This window comes from Sapajus apella, unplaced genomic scaffold (genome assembly GCF_009761245.1).
Source record: "Sapajus apella isolate SASKATOON/1434 unplaced genomic scaffold, GSC_monkey_1.0 scaffold29, whole genome shotgun sequence".
NCBI classification, from domain to species: domain Eukaryota; kingdom Metazoa; phylum Chordata; class Mammalia; order Primates; family Cebidae; genus Sapajus; species Sapajus apella.
The window spans coordinates 24134754-24152136 of NW_022436969.1; the positions used below are offsets into that span (position 1 = coordinate 24134754).

At 44.3% G+C, this 17383-nt stretch overlaps 1 protein-coding gene and 1 long non-coding RNA gene across 9 annotated transcripts in view; one reads left to right on the forward strand and one right to left on the reverse strand.

Moving 5' to 3' along the window:
- LDLRAD4 (low density lipoprotein receptor class A domain containing 4) overlaps nt 1–17383 on the forward strand; it is a 413526-nt gene that overhangs the window by 79435 nt on the left and 316708 nt on the right. The gene's annotated exons all lie outside the window — the stretch shown is intronic.
- Nucleotides 4296–16588, reverse strand: LOC116561595. The gene is made up of 5 exons (XR_004273503.1): nt 16520–16588; nt 15052–15056; nt 14437–14438; nt 12802–12810; nt 4296–4307 (listed from the first exon to the last, which is right to left on the reverse strand). It is a non-coding gene; the product is annotated as an uncharacterized LOC116561595 (long non-coding RNA).

Here is a 17383-nt window from a genome sequence, read left to right on the forward strand (position 1 = left end):
TGTGTGAACACAGAGAGACAATGTGCTTGATTTGGGAATGGCTGGTTACAGTCCATGTGACTCTGCCTTGTGCTTCACACATCTTGGTTCCTACAAATTCAGTGCCGCGGCCCTGGCTTCCGGTCCCCGCTTGTCTCTGGAGAGCTGCGGGTCCAAGGCCAGCAGGTGCCTCCTTACAGTTGGAGCTTGTCCAGGCACAGCAGAGAGCCAGGCCTGCAGAGGGGGCCGGCAGTCTCTTCTCATGCTTCTGCCCACCCTGTGCCTGTGCTCTGCCTCAGCCACAAGGCCACCTCCCCAGACAGAGCAGATGGCAGTGGTGAGGGCTGGACCCCTCTGTGGGGCCTGGGAACCAAAGGTCAGGCTGTGTTCTGATGGCCATTTTTCTCAAGGACGTGACATTCGTGGGGTCAGCCATGACTGCTGCCCCAAGGGAGGCCTGCGATGAGGCATCCAGTGCCAGCATGGAGCCCCGTTGTACTCTCTCTTCCTCCTGGGCCTATCCCGGTAGAGATGCCTGGAAGCCTCTCCTTCTCTTGGCTTATTTCAGGGTGTGTGTGAGAACTGGCTGTGAGATGAGTGACAGCAGGATGAAGGAATTTTTTCATCTTTATGTGATCAGTCCCTCCACCGAAGAATTCCTTGGTTGCATGCACACTAAGAAGTGTCAGAGTGGGCAGAGGGAAGGCATTGGGTTGTTTTTCAGTGAGGGGTCTAGGCTGCTGAGGATTTCTCTCTGGAGGCTTCCATCTGGTCTTGCATTTCTGAGGCTGAACAGACACTTCTCATGATCAGAGATGGGGTGTGGGTAGGAAGAATGAAGGGTGGTGAACTGGGAGCCGGTAGCGAGTCCCGGCACTGAACCTGTGGCACCTGGCTGCGTGGCTATGAGGGCTGACCTTCCAGCACCCGAGTCCCTGCTGTGAGCACCCTGAGGGGCATGTGTGCCTCCTGCACTACGTCCTAGGCGGCCGCTGGGGTTGGGCTCCCATGTGTCCCGCAGCTGAAGGGGAAGGAGGCTGAACTGGTTGGGGTGTCTAGGGGTGCAGATGTTAGAGGTGGGAAGCATTTTCAGCCGGTGGGTTTAAGGATGCCGTCTACTCAGTCCTGTCTTGGAGATCCTCAGTGTACCTTTAGTGTGCTGGAGACGTCAAGCGGTCTTGCAGTACAGAAGACCTCAGTGTTACTTAACCCAGAACGTCCCAAATGTATGCGAACCCAGAACACCCTTTCCCCACAACTACAGTCAGCCCAAGGTCATCTGTGTTGGACCAGACTCCTTGAGGGAGACTTCCCGCTGAAACATTCTGGAACTTGAGAGTGGGGTGGGGAGTGCTGTTGCGTATTTAGAGGGGTGATACGGTGACAGAAGGCTGGGGCTTGGGGCAAGGATAGGGAGCAGAAGATTCTCTCAACAGAACTCCGGCTCCATATCCTAAAATTAAGTCCTGTGGGCCATGTTCTGCACCCACAGTGTCAGCAGGAACTGCGGGTGTGGCCTCATCTCTTCAGCTGAACTCACACATGCAGACAGAGGCTCACCTTGGCCCCAGGAGCCAAGGGCAGTGGCATGAAGCGACCATATTTCTGTCATGCTCATGCACTTTTTCGTCCCTCTCCTTAACGGATTATAAATTTCTTGAAGCAAGATTCTTTCAATCTAAATTCTGTGACCCTCTCTAGGCACCATTGCCTATCATGCAGCTCCTGTGGTGTAAGTGATGGATGGCGCTAAAGAAACTGAAGGGACCAGGCGTCCTCTGTCCCTTTTGTTTCTCTGCAGGGTCTGAGGTGGGCGTCGTCAGGCAGACAGGCGAGAGAGCCCCTGGGAGGTTTGATGAGTTTGATGGTAGGGGATGTAGCAGCCCCGCTGGGTAGCCCTCACCCAACTGCCCACTCACTACTGTCTCCCGGGACCCTACCCCAGCCCTCAGTTTCCCTCCACTCCCTCCCCCTCCCAGATACGTACATACAAATGTGATTATGTTTAGAAACTGAAGCATTTGAATAAATCAGATGCTTTGCCCAACCCTGGGATAAAGGCTGTAGTTATTTTAACAACAACAACAACACAAACCCTGCAGTCTTCAGCTATTTCTGGATGTGGACTGGTAATTAGCATGCCACTTGTGATTCATTGCTGTCGCCGGCTGTTTGTTTCCTTGTTTCCAACGCAGCCCAGTTTGGGAGACTGGGTTTATTTCATTTGGAAATGTGATTCTGTGGAGACCTCTAAAATGCCATCACGAGATTAATGGTTTTCTGTAGCCAGAGTTTGCCAAACCTGGCGTTTGAAGCTCAATGATTAGTTTTCAGCAGCTCTGTGCAGGGGAGTAACAGCTTGCTGCGATGGTATTTCACTTCAGAGAAAACTGTTAAAAGCAACTGCTTCAGGAAGGACTGACACTACCTGGGGAATGGGATACTTCAGGGGGACAGATTTGGGGATAGGTTAAAGGAAACTCAAGGGGCTTTGCTGTTTCAGCCTTAGAGACCTTTTACATTTTCAGTTACATAAGTACTGATGTGCATGGAGGCCAAACGCAGATGGATGTCCTGCGTGAAATTTATTCTGCCCCAAGTGGAAGGGGAATGTGTGCCCTGGCAAGAAGTTTCCTGGAGGCTAGGACTCCTTGCTAGCTCTGCAACTGCAGAGGGAAAGGAAAACATGCACTACTGTTACACACAGTTATGTTACACACAGTGCAGTTATGTTTATGCAGTTATGCTACATGCAGTTACTGTTACATGCAGTGCAGTTATGTTACATGCAATTACTGTTATATGCAGTTACTTTTCCTATTTTGGAGCCCGACCTGCTGCTGACTGTAAAATGAGAACTTGGCTATGGTCCAAAAGAAAAGCTTTGGGTTCCTGCTTTTTAGAAAGATTTATTGGGGGTAGTCTTTAATGAATAGATGGATTCTCTAGACTTCTCCTGCAGCTGTGGGCCATCTGCCCAGGGTGCTCAGCTGACCTCAGAGCTGCCCACCAGGAAGGCACCGGAGGGCAGGAGTGAACCCATGTAGGGCACGTGCTGGACGGCAACCATGCGGTGCCCAGACCCCAGCCCAGATGTCTCCTCAGATCTATTGAGGGGGAAATAGGTTAACTTTGTCTTCTGAAGACAGCTTTTTTTTTTTTTTTTTTTTTTTTTTCCCCTAGAGACAGGATCTTACTCTGTTGCCCAGGCTGGACTGCAGTGGTGTGATCGTAGCTCACGACAGCCTCAGCTCCTGGGTTCCAGCAATCTTTCCTCCTCTGCCTCCTGAGTAGCTGAGACTACAGGTGCATGCCACCATGCCAGCTACTTTGTCTTTCTTCTTTTCTCTCTCTCTCCCCGTTTCCTGCCCTGTCCTCCTTCTCTTCCTCCCTTCCTTCTAGAGAGGGCCTCTCATTATATTGCCTGTGCTGGTCTCAAACTCCTGGGCTCAAGCAGTCCTCTTGCCTTGGCCTCCCAAAGCTCTGTGATTACAGGTACGAGCCATTGCGCCTGTCCAAGATTTGCTTTTGATGAAAGAAAAAGGGAGTTATTTTATACATGAGCTAAATCTTTTAAACAAATCCTCTTGTTCCTTACTCCCCAGGAAAAAGAGAAAGGAAGCTGAAAAAAATGCAAAATAGAACAGAACCCTCTTAGGAATGGGAAGGCCATGCGTTGTTCCAGGGACCTCTCATTGAAGGCATTAGCTGGATAAGCACCAGGTTCTCCTAGTAAGAGAGCCAAGGTGGTCCTAACTGCTCCATAAGATGTGATGAAAAGAAGGAATGAGCTTCAGTTGCACAAAGGCCCATGAGTCATCCACAAGCTATGGCCTGAAGTGTTGGTAGACAGTGCAGTTGTCACCAGGAGGCCGTTTCTGGAATTTTTTAGGCAAAGCAAATACCTGGGAGGATTTGAGTGGAGTCCTGCACCGCCAGGGGTGGATCCAGGGTCCTGGAGTCTGGCCTCCCGGGGAGGCAGCCCTGCTGCTGTGGTCCTGGACTCCAGTGCACAGGCTCCCAGGCCAGGACCTGGGTGGCTTCCAGGCTTCCACACTCGGGGCTCATCTTGGTGGATGTCACACGGGATTTGGACTTTAGATATCCCTGGAGGTCTACGCCTCTCACCATGTCTGGCTGAAAGTGGTTCTCTACAGGATGTTGTGGAAGTATGGTGTGGGCAGCGTGGGGAAGGGTAGGAGGAGTCATCATTTTCTCAAAGAAGATTTCCTGAGGTCACAGTTGGTTGGTACCCACATGTTGAAGAGTGCAGAGATGGGTGATGGCCCTCTGGGTTCTGGTGTCAGGTCTGTTTCTTTGTGTTGGGCCTGGGTTGGCCAGAATGGCCTCATGCAGCAGGGGTGACTGCAGGGAGTCCCCAGTATGCTAGCGCAGCACAGGCTGTGGGGTAGGCCACCTGGAAGCTGCTGAGGAGGGCTGGGAAGGTGGCTCTTTCAGACTCCCCCGAGGAATGAGGTTGGGCAGCCACTGCCCTGTATATACAGACACAGGTTTCCAGCCTTGTCATGGCAACATCAGCCCTTTCGAGTTTAATTTAGTGCAGGTTTGGGCAATGGGCCCCATTTGTTTTGGTTTCAAATTATGATAGTCAAGTATAATTTCCATTTTCTGAAACTCCTTGTCATGGAGACAGACCTGAGGATGGGAGACTGCTAAACCTGGTCCTGCTGTGAGGGTGTAGGAGGGATCTCTAGGGATGGGGACAGGGAAGACAACATAGGAGACAGAAGGAATGTGAGGAAGGCGGACTCAGCCCACACGCCTCAGCCTGCTGACAGAGGGTGTGGTAAGAAAGACAGCTATCATTTCACAGTTAAAAAACGGAAAAACTGAAAAACTTACTTGACTCTTGAACAGCGTGGGTTTAAACTGTGTCAGCCTACTTGTGTACAGATTTTTTTTTCAATAAATATATTGGAAATTTAGGGAGATTTTAAAAAATTTGAATAAACTTGTGTATGAACCTTATAGCCTAGAAATATTGAAAAAGGTAAGACAAAGTTAGGCATGTCATGAATGCATAAAATATACATAGATACTAGTCTATTTTGTTATTTATTACCTTAAAATATATGCATAACTGTTATAAAAAGTTAAATCTTTTCAAAACTTGTGCACACAAACACAGATATACCTGGCACCATTTGCAGTTGAGAAATGTAAAGCAAATACAAAGATGTAGTATTAAATCATAACTGCATAAAATTAACTATACTCCATGCTTTACTACTGTAAAGTTTTGTAAAGCACATATACAAAAAATAGTTTTGTAACCACATCTGATTGCAATTGTGGTCAGCTCAAGTGTTTTCAGTATCCACTTAAGACACTGTGTGATGCTTATCATCTCCGTATGAACAGTGCTTCTCAACAGTAAATTTCATGTCCCGGTGAAAAGAATCTCTTGAGATTCTTGCATATTTGCACGGTATTTAGTGCAATACCATAAACCATGAATAACAACATGGGACCCATAGGATGTACCCCTAGTGATGCTGGAAGTGGTCCTAAGAAGTAGAGAAAAAGTCATGACGTTGCAAGAAAAAGCTGAATTGCTTGATTTGTACTTTAGGTTGAGGTCTCCATCTGTGGTTACCTTATGCCATTTCAAGATAAATAAGACCAGCATAAAAATCACTGGAAAAAAGAAAAGGAAATTTGTGAAGCTGTCACTGCAGCTATGCCAGCAGGCACAAAAACTGCACTTTTTGTAAAATACCTTTTTATCTTGTATTGAAAATGTAGCTTTTCTGTGCTAGGATGGCTGTTAGAAAGGCTTAGCCATAGACTCTAATATGATTTGAGAAAAAGCAAAGTCATTATATGAAAACTTAAAGCAAAAGAAACATGAAAGATCTAAAGATGGATAATTCAGTGCCAGCAAAGGATGGTTTGATAATTTTAGAAAGAGATTTGGTTTTAAAAAAAAAAAGTCAAGATAATAGGAGAAGCAACTTTTGCTGACTGAGAGGCAGCTATTGAGTTCCTAGACACCATTAAGAAAATAATTGAGGAGAAAGAATATCTGCCTATATGGGTTTTTAAATACAGATGAAAGTGGTCTATTCTGGAAAAAAAATGCTACAAAGGACATTTATTGGTAAGGAAGAGAACCAGGCATCAATAGGTTAACTCTCATTTTGTGCAAATGCAGTTGGGTTTCTGATCAGGACTGCCCCTGAACTTTGAAGTGGAAAGATGAACACCAGCTGCCAGTCTTTTGGTTGTAGAACAAGAAGGCCTGGACGATGAGAATGCTTTTTCTGGATAGGTTCCATCCGTGTTTTGTCCCTGAAGTCAGGAAGTACCTTGCCAGTAAGGGACTGCCTTTTAAACTTCTTTCAATATTGGACAGTGCCCCTGGCCACCCAGAACCCCATGAGTTCAACACTGAAGGCTGAAGACTATTTGCCCTCAAATAAGACATCTTGTATCAGCCTCTAGATCAGGGTGTCAAAAGGACCTCTAAGGCTCATTACACATGACATTCCATGGAAAGGATGTTAACTATGTGGAGGAGAACCCTGATAAAGAGAAGGCCATAAAAATCTGAAAGCATTTCACCATTGAAGATGCCACTGTTGTAATAGAAAAAACCATGAGAGCTATCAAACCCAAGACAATAAATTTTTGCTGGAGAAAACTCTGTTCAGATGTTGTGCATGACTTCATGGGATTTCCAATAGAGCCAACCAAGGAAATCATGAAAGAGACTGTGGTTATGGCAAAAAACAAAAACAAAAACAAAAAACAAATGTGTGGCAGGGGAGGAGGGGAAGGAAGAATTTCAAGATATGGATCTTAGAGAATTCAGGAGCTAGTAGACACCACACTGGAAGAATTAACGCAAGACGACTTAGTGGAGATGAGTGCTTCTAGACCAGGGCCAGGTGATGGGAAAAAGACATAGAAGAAGTAGTGCCAGAAAATAAATTGACATTAGACAGTTTGGCAGAAGGGGTCTGATTATTCAGACTGCTTTTGACTTCTCTTTTTAATTGCATTTTAGGTTTTGGGGTACATGTGAATTACATGCAAGGTTGTTGCATAGGTACAGATATGGCAGTGTGATTTGCTGCCTTCCTCCCCATCACCTATATCTGGCATTTCCCCCCAGGCTCTCTCTCCCCAACTCCCCACCCACCACTGTCCCTCCCCTATTTCCTTTTATGACGTGAATCTTTCAATGATGTGGGTACTGAAACTAAAACAAACAGTGGAAGAAGGATTGGTACTGTGTGGAAACACTTAGATAAACGAAAAAGCAAAAAAGTCAGTTGGAAATTATAATGTGTTTCGTGAAGTTACACCAAGTATGCCTGCCTGTCCTGTCCCCATTCCCACCTCCTTCATCACTTCTGCCTCTGCCACCCCTGAGATAACGTGGCCAACCCTGACTCCTCCCCTCAGCCTACTCAACGTGAAGATGAACAGCTTGAAGAACTTTATGATGATGGTTTACTTCCACTTACTAAATAGTAAATATATTTTCTCTTATGATTTCCTTTTTTTATTAATTTTTTTTTTGAGACGGAATCTTGCTCTGTTGTCAGGCCGGAGTGCAGTGGTGTGATCTTGGTTCACTGCAACCTCCGCCTCCTGGTTTCAATCAATTCTCCTGCCTTATCTTCCTGAGTAGTGAACTACAGGTGCCCGTCACCATGTCCAGCTAATTTTTGTATTTTTAGCAGAGATGGGGTTTCACCATGTTGACCAGGATGGTCTCAATCTTTTGACCTCCCGATCCACCTGCCTCAGCCTCTCAAAGTGCTAAGATTACAGGCATGAGCCACTATGCCCAGCCAATTTTTTTTTTTTTTTAAAGAGACAGGGTCTTGCTCCATTGCTCAGGCTGGAGTGCAGTGTCTAATCTTGGCACCCTGAAGCCTTTACCTCTCACATTCAAGTGATCCTCCCACCTCAACCTCCCAGGTAGCTGGCATCACAGGGTTGTGTCACCCCTCCTAATTTTTACTTTTTTTTTTTTTTTTTTTTTTTTTTTTTTTTTTTTTCAGAAAATGGGTCTCACTATGTTGCCCAAGCTGATCTCAAACTCCTGATCCTCCTCCTTCAGCCTCCCAAAGTGTTGGAATTACAGGCATAAGCTGTCACGTCTGGTCCCTGATTTTCTTGATAACATTTTTTTCCATAGTATATTTTATTATAAGAATAGTATAAGTATATATATAATACATATAACATATAAAATATGTGTTAATTGGCAGTTTATATTATCTGTAATGGTCAACAGTAGGCCATTAGTAGTTACATTGTTGGAAGTCAAAAGTTATACTTGGAGTTTTGACTGTGGAGGCGGCTGGCACCCCTAACTTCCATGTTGTTTAAGGGCAACTGTAGTTTTATTGTTTTATTTTGATTAGTTAATACCATCAGATGCTTCAAAAATAAAACCAGTTATCAAAGGCATTCATTCAAGCCTGCTGCTGTCCACTCTGCCCCTGCCCTGCCTCTGCAGTCATGTTATTGGTTTCTTATGTATCCTTCTAGAATTTCTTTATGCATTTATAAACCATGTTAAAAACAAATTAGCCATCCCCACTCTTCGTCAAGCCCATTTTCCTGTACCATGCTTTCCACACTCAACGTGCCTTAGACATTCTTCCGCGATTCCCATACAGAAAGCTTTCCTTTTCCTTGCCCCTCCCCCCGCCACTCCTGACTCTCCCTTTGTTTACAGCCATCTGGTGTCCCATTTAATAGACGTGCCAGTTTATTTCGCCAGTCCTCTACTGATGAATCTTTGACTTAATTCCAAATTTTGCTATTATAGACAAAATACAATGAATAATAAATTTCATTTCTCTTAATTTCAGTTGTCAAACATGCACATGTACTTTAGGATGTATGCTTGGAATGGAATGTGTCAAGGCCAGAGTGTGCACCTTTGTGGCTTTGGTTGACATCACCAAGTCCACCAAGTCGTCCTTCCTGGGACCTGTGCTGGTATACTCTGAGGCACGATTGTGTGAATGGTGGGTGAAGGTCCCTGTTTGGCCACATCCTCACTGGTATTTTTGGAGTTTTACCAGCCTGAAAGGTGGGAAATGGTATCTATACATAATCTGAATTTGCATTTCTTTCACTGGAAGGGAGACTCTGCATATTTCATATCAGAGCCATGTGTGTTTGTGGTTGTTGAACTTTTGCGGGTTGCTAGGAGTGCTTTATGTATTAGGGAAGTCGACTTGTGATAATGCATGCAGATACTGTTTTCAAGTTTTTGTTATTTGTCTTTTAAATTTGTTTTTGCATTGTCTTTTAACTTTGATTTTGCCAGTCTGAAGTTTTGATATTTATGTGGTCATATGTATGACTATTTTCTTTTGTGGCTTCTGGATTTTGAGCCACAGTGGCTATAGAACCACTATAGCCAAAAGTTATATTTGCTTTTGATTTCATGTACTTTGCTTTGGTCTTGTCTGCTTGACGTTATTTAAAATAATAAGATATTCTTACTACAGTTTTCCATTGCCCATAGCTGGGAAGAGATTGTAGTTAGCACCAAAGAGGAAAAACTAAGGCATGTTTTCAGTGGAGGCGGGTCAGACTTTAAGTTAGAGGCTTGTCCTTGGTGCAGAGGCCTGTGAGCGAGCAACCCACTTGCCCTGCACACCCTGGTGTGGGTCGTGGACAGTCACAGGAAGAACATCTGGCTTTGCTGGGATGTGGGGTACAGTTCTTAGAGTGCCATTAGAGGGTGCCTCTGAGTACTGGTAATGAACGCCCATCAAGTGGCCTTGGGAATTCATGAGCTGGATGACAATGACTTCGCCAATGAAAATCAAATCCCAAATAGGTTGTTTTCTGTGCATTCCATTCCAATTTCTCTTGCAAGTAATTATTAGATGTGCCAAGCCTGTTATGTTTATTACTTACAGAATTGTTTTTCTCTGTGTGAGTTTACTGAGGACTTAGGTGTTTGGTATGTGAGGAGGGGTCCTGTAGGACAAGCCCCCCTTGTCCTGTGGGCTCTCCAGCACTCTTAATATCAGTATTAAACATGTTGAAGGCCATAAAAAAATAACCTTCTCTTAAAAACAAATTAGGGTCAGTCAGAAAACTGTTTGCCTAGACCTTAATCACTTAAAATAAGATCTTAGGTGTGATGCGTCTTTGTGGAGTGTTTCCTGTGGCTTGGGAGATGTGCGTGAGAGTGGGGTCTGAGAGACAGTGAGAGGTGAAGGAAAGGTGGGAGAGAGGGGCTTCGATGACTGTTCCAAAGACTCACAGACACTGGGTGTCTTGGTGATGGGTGCATATGGCCCTACTTTTGTGACTAAAACCGTGTGGCCTTCGTCCCACAGGGTCTGCCTTCTCCAGATAATTCTGTCACTGAACTCCAAACTGTCAATGGAACGATAGCACAGTCTCTTAACAATGCTTCAGGACAAGTAATAGAGCTGTGTGTGTGGCTGCGGTGACAGTGTTGGAAATCTGCAGAACGGCTTTCCCCACTTCTTTCTTTTCAGAGCCAGGAAGGGACATTGAGGCTCAGCATGGTGGCTCACACTGGGAATCTCAGCACTTTGGGAGGCCGAGGGATTGGATCACTTGAGGCCTGGAGCTTGAGGTCAGCTTGTGCAACATAGTGAGACCCCTGTCTCTACAAAAATAAATAAATAAATAAAAATTAGCCAGGTTTGATGGTACACATCTATAGTCCTAGACACTTGGAAGAATGAGGTGGGAGGACTGCCTGAGCCAGGAGAGGTCGATGCTGAAGTGAGCTGTGATCATGGCACCACTGCCCTCCTCCAGCCTGGTTCTCCAGTGAGACTGTGTCTCTTAAAAAAAAAAAGAAAGGAGATATTGGTGGGCCTGCCAGGGCATGCATTTGGATAGAAGTAGGACCATGTGTAGTATAGTAATAGACATTGTGGTTGAAAAGGAAAAAAGACACAGTCCTTGCCCTAGAAAATTTACGGTATAATCTAATCAGAGACGCCAGCAGCATGGGTGTGGAAGAACCAGAAAAGCCAGAGCAGGGCCTTGTGTATGCTGCTGGGGGTTTGGAGGAGGCAGTGACACCTGGCTGGGACCCCTATTCGCCCCTTCACCTCCTCTTCCTCCTTCAGTCTTGACCTTAGCTTCTCCCCAGGAACCTGAGGGCTCTGAGTCAGTCACTGTTTGCATCTGAAATAACAGCTTTCAGGTGGGTTTTAAGCTTCAGTTCAGTTGTATGCTTTGTCACGTTTTGGTTTATCTTATTCACTATAGATTATCTGAGATTAAATCCATAAATTAATGTATTTATTTTTTCTTATTCTTGTATTTTACTTGAGAAATTTTGCAATCAGACTTTTGCTAAGGAGATGATTTGACATGTTGGAAAGATGCAGATTCTGGATCCAGAGAGACATAAGTTCAATTCCTGTTCAATCCTCGAACATTTCTGTAGCCTTAGGCATATTATGTAACTCACAGAGCCTCAGTTCCCTCCTCTGTAAAATGCAGAAAATGATACCTACCTTCCTCAAAGGGCAGATAAAAGATGAGGGTAAATAAAAACTCTGTTTTTGGGGAAGACGGAGGATGGATATGGCCTTTCCTATCTTATATTTCAGATCCATTCACTCATCTGTCCATTCAGCTGCTGAGTCCATGAGAGCTTACTTGGTGCTTGCTGAGTACCAGGACATGTAATGGGTGGGACACAAACACAAATAAGACTCCATCCCACCTCAAAAAGCCAGACAGGGACTGACTTCAGTGTTTGTCAGGGATGGATGGTGCGTGAAACAGAGCCCACTCAGGCCTCCTGGCGCCTGCCCACCAATCCGCCCCTCAGAGAGAGACTCTTTATGCGTTCTGGTGGCAGTACTGCGGGTGGCAGGAAGCCCTGAAGTCCCTCCAGGCTTGGCTTCCACGACACTCCCAGGGACTGCTACCTTCCAGCATGGGTGATACTGCTGGACACCTCTCCAATGTCATCCTCAGAATGCCAGCCACACTGGGTGATGTTTCCAGCTGGTGGTCACTGTGTTCTCAGGGGATATTTTGTAGAGGTCTTTAAATGCTGAGGCACTGGACACTGGCAGCCGTCGATGCTGCTGGCTTCACTGCTATGCTCTCGAGGGAAGGCGGGCCTGGATGTGGAGCACATGCCGCAGGCCTGAGTCTGGAAAGCAGTTCTGTGTGTCCACGCTGCCTGTGGCTCACCTGAAAAATAAAACCCATAGGAATAGTTACGGGTTGAATATCACTAAGCTGAGAATCTGAACTCTCAAACACTCTTAGATCTGAAGCTTTTTGAGTGCTGACTACAAGTGGAGAATTCCCCACCTGACCATGGTACTGGGTGGCAGTCAAAACTTTGTTTCAGGCACACAATCATTAACAATATTGTATGAAATTAGGTGTGTAAGGTGTATGTGAAACATGAATAAATTTTGTGATTGGGCTTGGGCCTCATCCTGAAGATACCTCATTATGTACATGCAAATATTCCAAAATCTGAAAAAATTCAAAACCCAAAATGCTTCTGGTTCCAAGCATTTCTGATAATGATACTCAACCTGTATATACTTAAAGGACCACAGAAAGGCATCATTAACAAAACAAGTTCAGGGCCAGGCACAGTGGCTCACACAGCGGAACTTTGGGAGGCTGAGGCGGGAATATCACTTGAGGCCGGGAGTCTGAGACCAGCCTAGGTAACATAAAGAGACACCATTCCTACAAATAATACAGAAATTAGTCTGATAAGATGGCATGTGCCTGTAGTCCTAGCTTCTCAGGAGGCTGAGGCAGAAGGATTGTTTGAGCCTAGAAGTTCCAGACTGCAGTGAGCTATGATCGCACCAGTGCACCAGCCTGGGGAACAGAGCAAGATCCTGTCTGTACAAAAAAACAAAGAAATAAAAATCCACACAAAAAACTGAGATCAAGGTTAAAGATATACTGCATATTTTTCCTCTGAAAAGATATGAATGAGATAGCTTAAATAATTATAGTGAAACCACTTGGGAAAACTCTTCCTAAGCCTCAGTTGCCTTATACATTCTCTGTGACATTTTCTGACCCATTTGGACTTTGAAAAGATGGTAAAATATTATAAAAATAACACAGGTTCTGTTTGTGTGTGTTTTCCACTTTTCTTCTTTACCTTTTGCCTGGTCACTGACTTTGTTAAGGGGAGGAGGGGCTGCTTTGCATGTGGTTTGATGTTTGAAAGATTGAGAGTCACATGCTAAAGAGGGTCCCATGCTTCATAGAATTTTGGGCGTGTAGAAGGATCTGTTATTTTGTACTTGATCTGTTATCTCTAGTCTTTGGAAAGAAGGGCAAGCTTGCAAATTTTTTGCGTCCTTATTTGCAGAGTCCTGTTTGAGTTGCTGTTGTGCACGTGACCTATGGTTGACCTGCTTGGATTAGGACGCCAGCCTAGGTCAGCCCCACAGCAGAGGCTGAGGTCAGTTATTTCCTAGCTCTGACTGCAAGAAACTGATTCCTTCCCCACAGCACACTCACAGACAGCACACTAAGTTTTCCCATACCTTGGCTGTGTAGACAAGGGCTTTGAGAACCATACAGATGTGCCCTTGAACATTTCTTCCTGTTGGCAAGAGCATGCAAGTTTGAGTCGTTTTTATCTCTGTGGTGAACCCAGTTTCCCGATGGTAAACAGTTGTTTTAAGCGCTAGCCCACAACCTGGAGCTTCAGAACGGCCCTCCCCCGCGGCCGTCCCCCGCACTGAAAACTCAAGTTAGGCTTCTTGGCACTTACGTGTGCATTTCATTTGAACAAGAACGTTTTGTACCTATTGATGTACTGCGTTTTAATTGTACTTAGCTGTTTTCTTCGTTGAGTTCTTTCTTCTCTGCGAAATCACAGGGACTTTGAGGACAGTGACGGTTTCTGCCTTTGTTCCCTGTGTCCACAAAACATGTACCTGTGCCTTCTGAAAATCTAGCAAACAGCCATGTGCAGGGGGTGGCCCGCTCATCTCCTTGATGAAATATTTTAGTGTTTGGATTAAGGAGAATAATTTGTTTGGTTTTTATTTTTTATGTTTTGCAGTTTATATGTTGTAATGTCAGAAAGGGAGGGAAGTAGGAGAAAGCTTTATTATTTTATTGCAATTAGATGTGACCAAAGCACATTTTTCCACTGATCATAGCACATGCCTTACTGATATTGCCTGAAGAGATTTAGCACAAGCCAGTGTTTAAACATCTGTTTCTAAATTATTGGTATCAGGTGAAGAAGCAACATCTTCAAGTAATTTTGGTAATGCATTTGGCAATCAGTGGGGCCCGAGAGGAAAGAACCTGGTATGATTTATGGTGATTTTGGCATGTTTCTTGATGGCTCTGGATTTCTCAGTTACAAAGTGGTAAATCAGAAAGGAGACTTTAAAAGGGGCAATTTTGTCCTGACTCAGTGGAATATTTTACAAATTAGAGGTAACAAACTTCTGTGAGTTATTTTCTGGAAAAATTGTAATTTATGTTTTTAGATTGTTAAACTGTCAAATTATTGAAAAAGTGGTTTTTTAATTTTAACATTTTTCTGTGATGTGGCTATTCCTCTTTTAATAATGTGTCTGTGTGTACAAGCATGCCTTGGAGATGTTGTGGAATATCCTGTAGACTAACATTCCCACAAGGAGATCTTGAAAAGCTGGACAGAGTACAAAAGAAAGGTGGCCAATGCTGGAGGGACCACGTCCTGAAGAGGAAGGAAGCTGGTGGGCTGAGTGCAGTATTCTGTGATACTTTTCCTCTTGAGATGTTTGCTGGCTCATAAGGGGCAGGGAGCTGGATAGGTGAAGAGCAAAACAGAAAGTGGTGTCCAGAAAACTAGGACCTTATAGGGATCTTTTGATAGCCTTGTAGGACTGGGAGACAAAACTTAAGAGTTTTAGCTACCAAGGCTGTGTGAGTGCAGGAGACCAAGATCCTGGGGAGAAGGGAAAACATTAAGGTGAGCCCAGTAATCTGCACTTGTGTTCTCCTTAAGGCATTTGCTGATGTTTTAGCTCAGAGGCTAAGAAACGAAGGGAAAGCTGTTGTAGTTGTTGTTAAGACAGGGTCTCCTATGTTGCCTAGCCTGACCTCAAGAGATCCTTCTACCTTGGCCTTCCAGAGTGCTGGGATAACAAATGAGAACTGCCATACCCAGCCAGAAAGCTATTCTTCAAGACTCGGGGAACCAAAAATGGGAGTTCAGGGCATGCCAAGGAGGAGGAGCCCTGGTAAGCATGTCGACTTCCTGTTAGGTCCTGATCCCAACCTGGGAATAAGAGGAAACTTGAAATAGTTTAGCCTTCACAAAAGACTGAGACTCAGCCTTGAACCACTCAACTCAGAGAGGATTACAGCACCCTGCCTGCCAGAAGCCAGAGTCAGCACTCTCTGAAGGATGATAACATTAGCCAGGCCTCCAGTTGACCTGTTATTGTGTGATACACAGTGTCTGGTTTTCAATTAAAATTTTAAGGGCCAAATGATTAAAAGAAGAAGAGTAAAAGTCAACAAAGGAAACAGCTACAAGTGACCTAGATATTGGAATAATGAGATATGAGTTTTAAAAGTGTGGTTGTTAATATATTCAAGAAAGTAAAGGACAAGATGGAGAATTTCACAAATAAAATGGAATGTATAAAAATGGACTTAAATGGAAATTCTGGGAATAAAAAGTACAATAAATGAAATGAAGAATTAAACATAAATTGGATAGCAGATTACACATAGGAGAGTGAATTCTGTAATGGGGATTGATAGAAAATATCCAGAGTGTGGCATAGAGAAGAAAAGAATGAAAAAATAGAGGAAAGAGCATGAAAGCCACAGGAGACATGGAGAAAAAGCCCACTCTATGAATGTGAGGGACCATGAGAGGAGAGAAGAGATGGGGGTACCAGCAGGATTAGAAGTGATACTGGCTGAGAAGTATCCTAAACTCTGTCAGACATGAAGCCATAAATTCAAGAAACTTTACAAATTCCAAACATGGTAAATACACAGAGAACCACACTTGACATGTCATTGTGAAATCAGAACATGTGGAAATGTAGGTGGGGCTGGAGGCACATCTGACTGAAGGGATAGCTCTATGGCTGACAGCTGACTTTTCCACAGAGATCATGGAAATCAGATGACAATGAAATGACAACCTTTAAAGTGAAGAAAGTAACTCTTTCCCTAGAATTCTATTCAAAAATGAAGGCCACCAAAGGACATTTTCAGACAAACAGAATCAGACAGAACTTGTCACCAGAAGACTTACAGTAAAAGAAACACTGAGAGAAATTCTTGAGGCGAAAGGAAAAAGGGTCCTGATGGAAGCATGGAAGTGTAGGAAGGAATGCAGAGCCATGAAAACAGTAAAGCCACGAGCGGTTCTGAGTGAACAGTGACTACCTGACACCAGCAAGTCACAGTGGTGCCTCATCGGGCGTGATGTGCAGGCAGAATTAAAACACATAATGGAAACAGCCTTGATGGTGGACGTGGATAGCGGGTCCTGCTGTTGTTAGGGATACTGTTGGAGCACACACGCTACGATCTCCAAAGTAACCACTAGAATACTAATAATGCATGATGCATGTGGTGATAGAGGAGGGAAAACTGAACCCATAAGAAGTACTCAGTGAATCCAAAAGAAAGTAGAAAGGAGAGATGTACAAACCAAACAGATAGGGTCAATAGAAAACAGCAGCATGGTCAGTTTTCACTCACACACTTCATAATGACATAAAATGCAACTGAACTAAATATTACTAGTTAATACCAAGATTGTCAAACTGAAAATTTTAAAAATTGCTGCTTACAATAGACATGTTAGATGAAGGAATCCAGAAAGCTTGGGAGTAAAAGGATGGAGAAGGATGCCCCATGCACACACCAGTCGTAAAGAAGCTGGTGCAGCTGTGCACCTGTGTCAGGTGAAGCAGACGTCAAGGCATCGGGCATTGCCAAAGATAGCAGCTTTTCACAGTGGTAACAGGTTAATTCCCAAGGAAGATAGTTTACTGTAAAGGCAGAGTCTATAGCCACAAAAAGATATTTCTTAAATTGCCCCTACGTGTGTCCTAAGCTCTCAGGTACAGCTTCAATCTGTAGAGACTCCCAGGTTCTTTAGCCCCAAGCCTAAGGCATACATCCCCAAAGCAACTTAGATGGAAGATCCTGGCCTGCTCAGCTACTCAGATGATTTTTTTATTGAAAAACAAAGAGTACTTTATTTTTGTCTGCATTCATTTTGATGGATTTACAAGTAAGATTTCTCCACTAGAAAGCATTCATCACTTAAAAAATTAATATTTGAAATTGGTTATCCTTTGTCTTTTTGATAAATTGAACAATTAGGATTGGTAGAACAATGGATGCTACACCTGTCTATTTTCTGTGGGTGCCA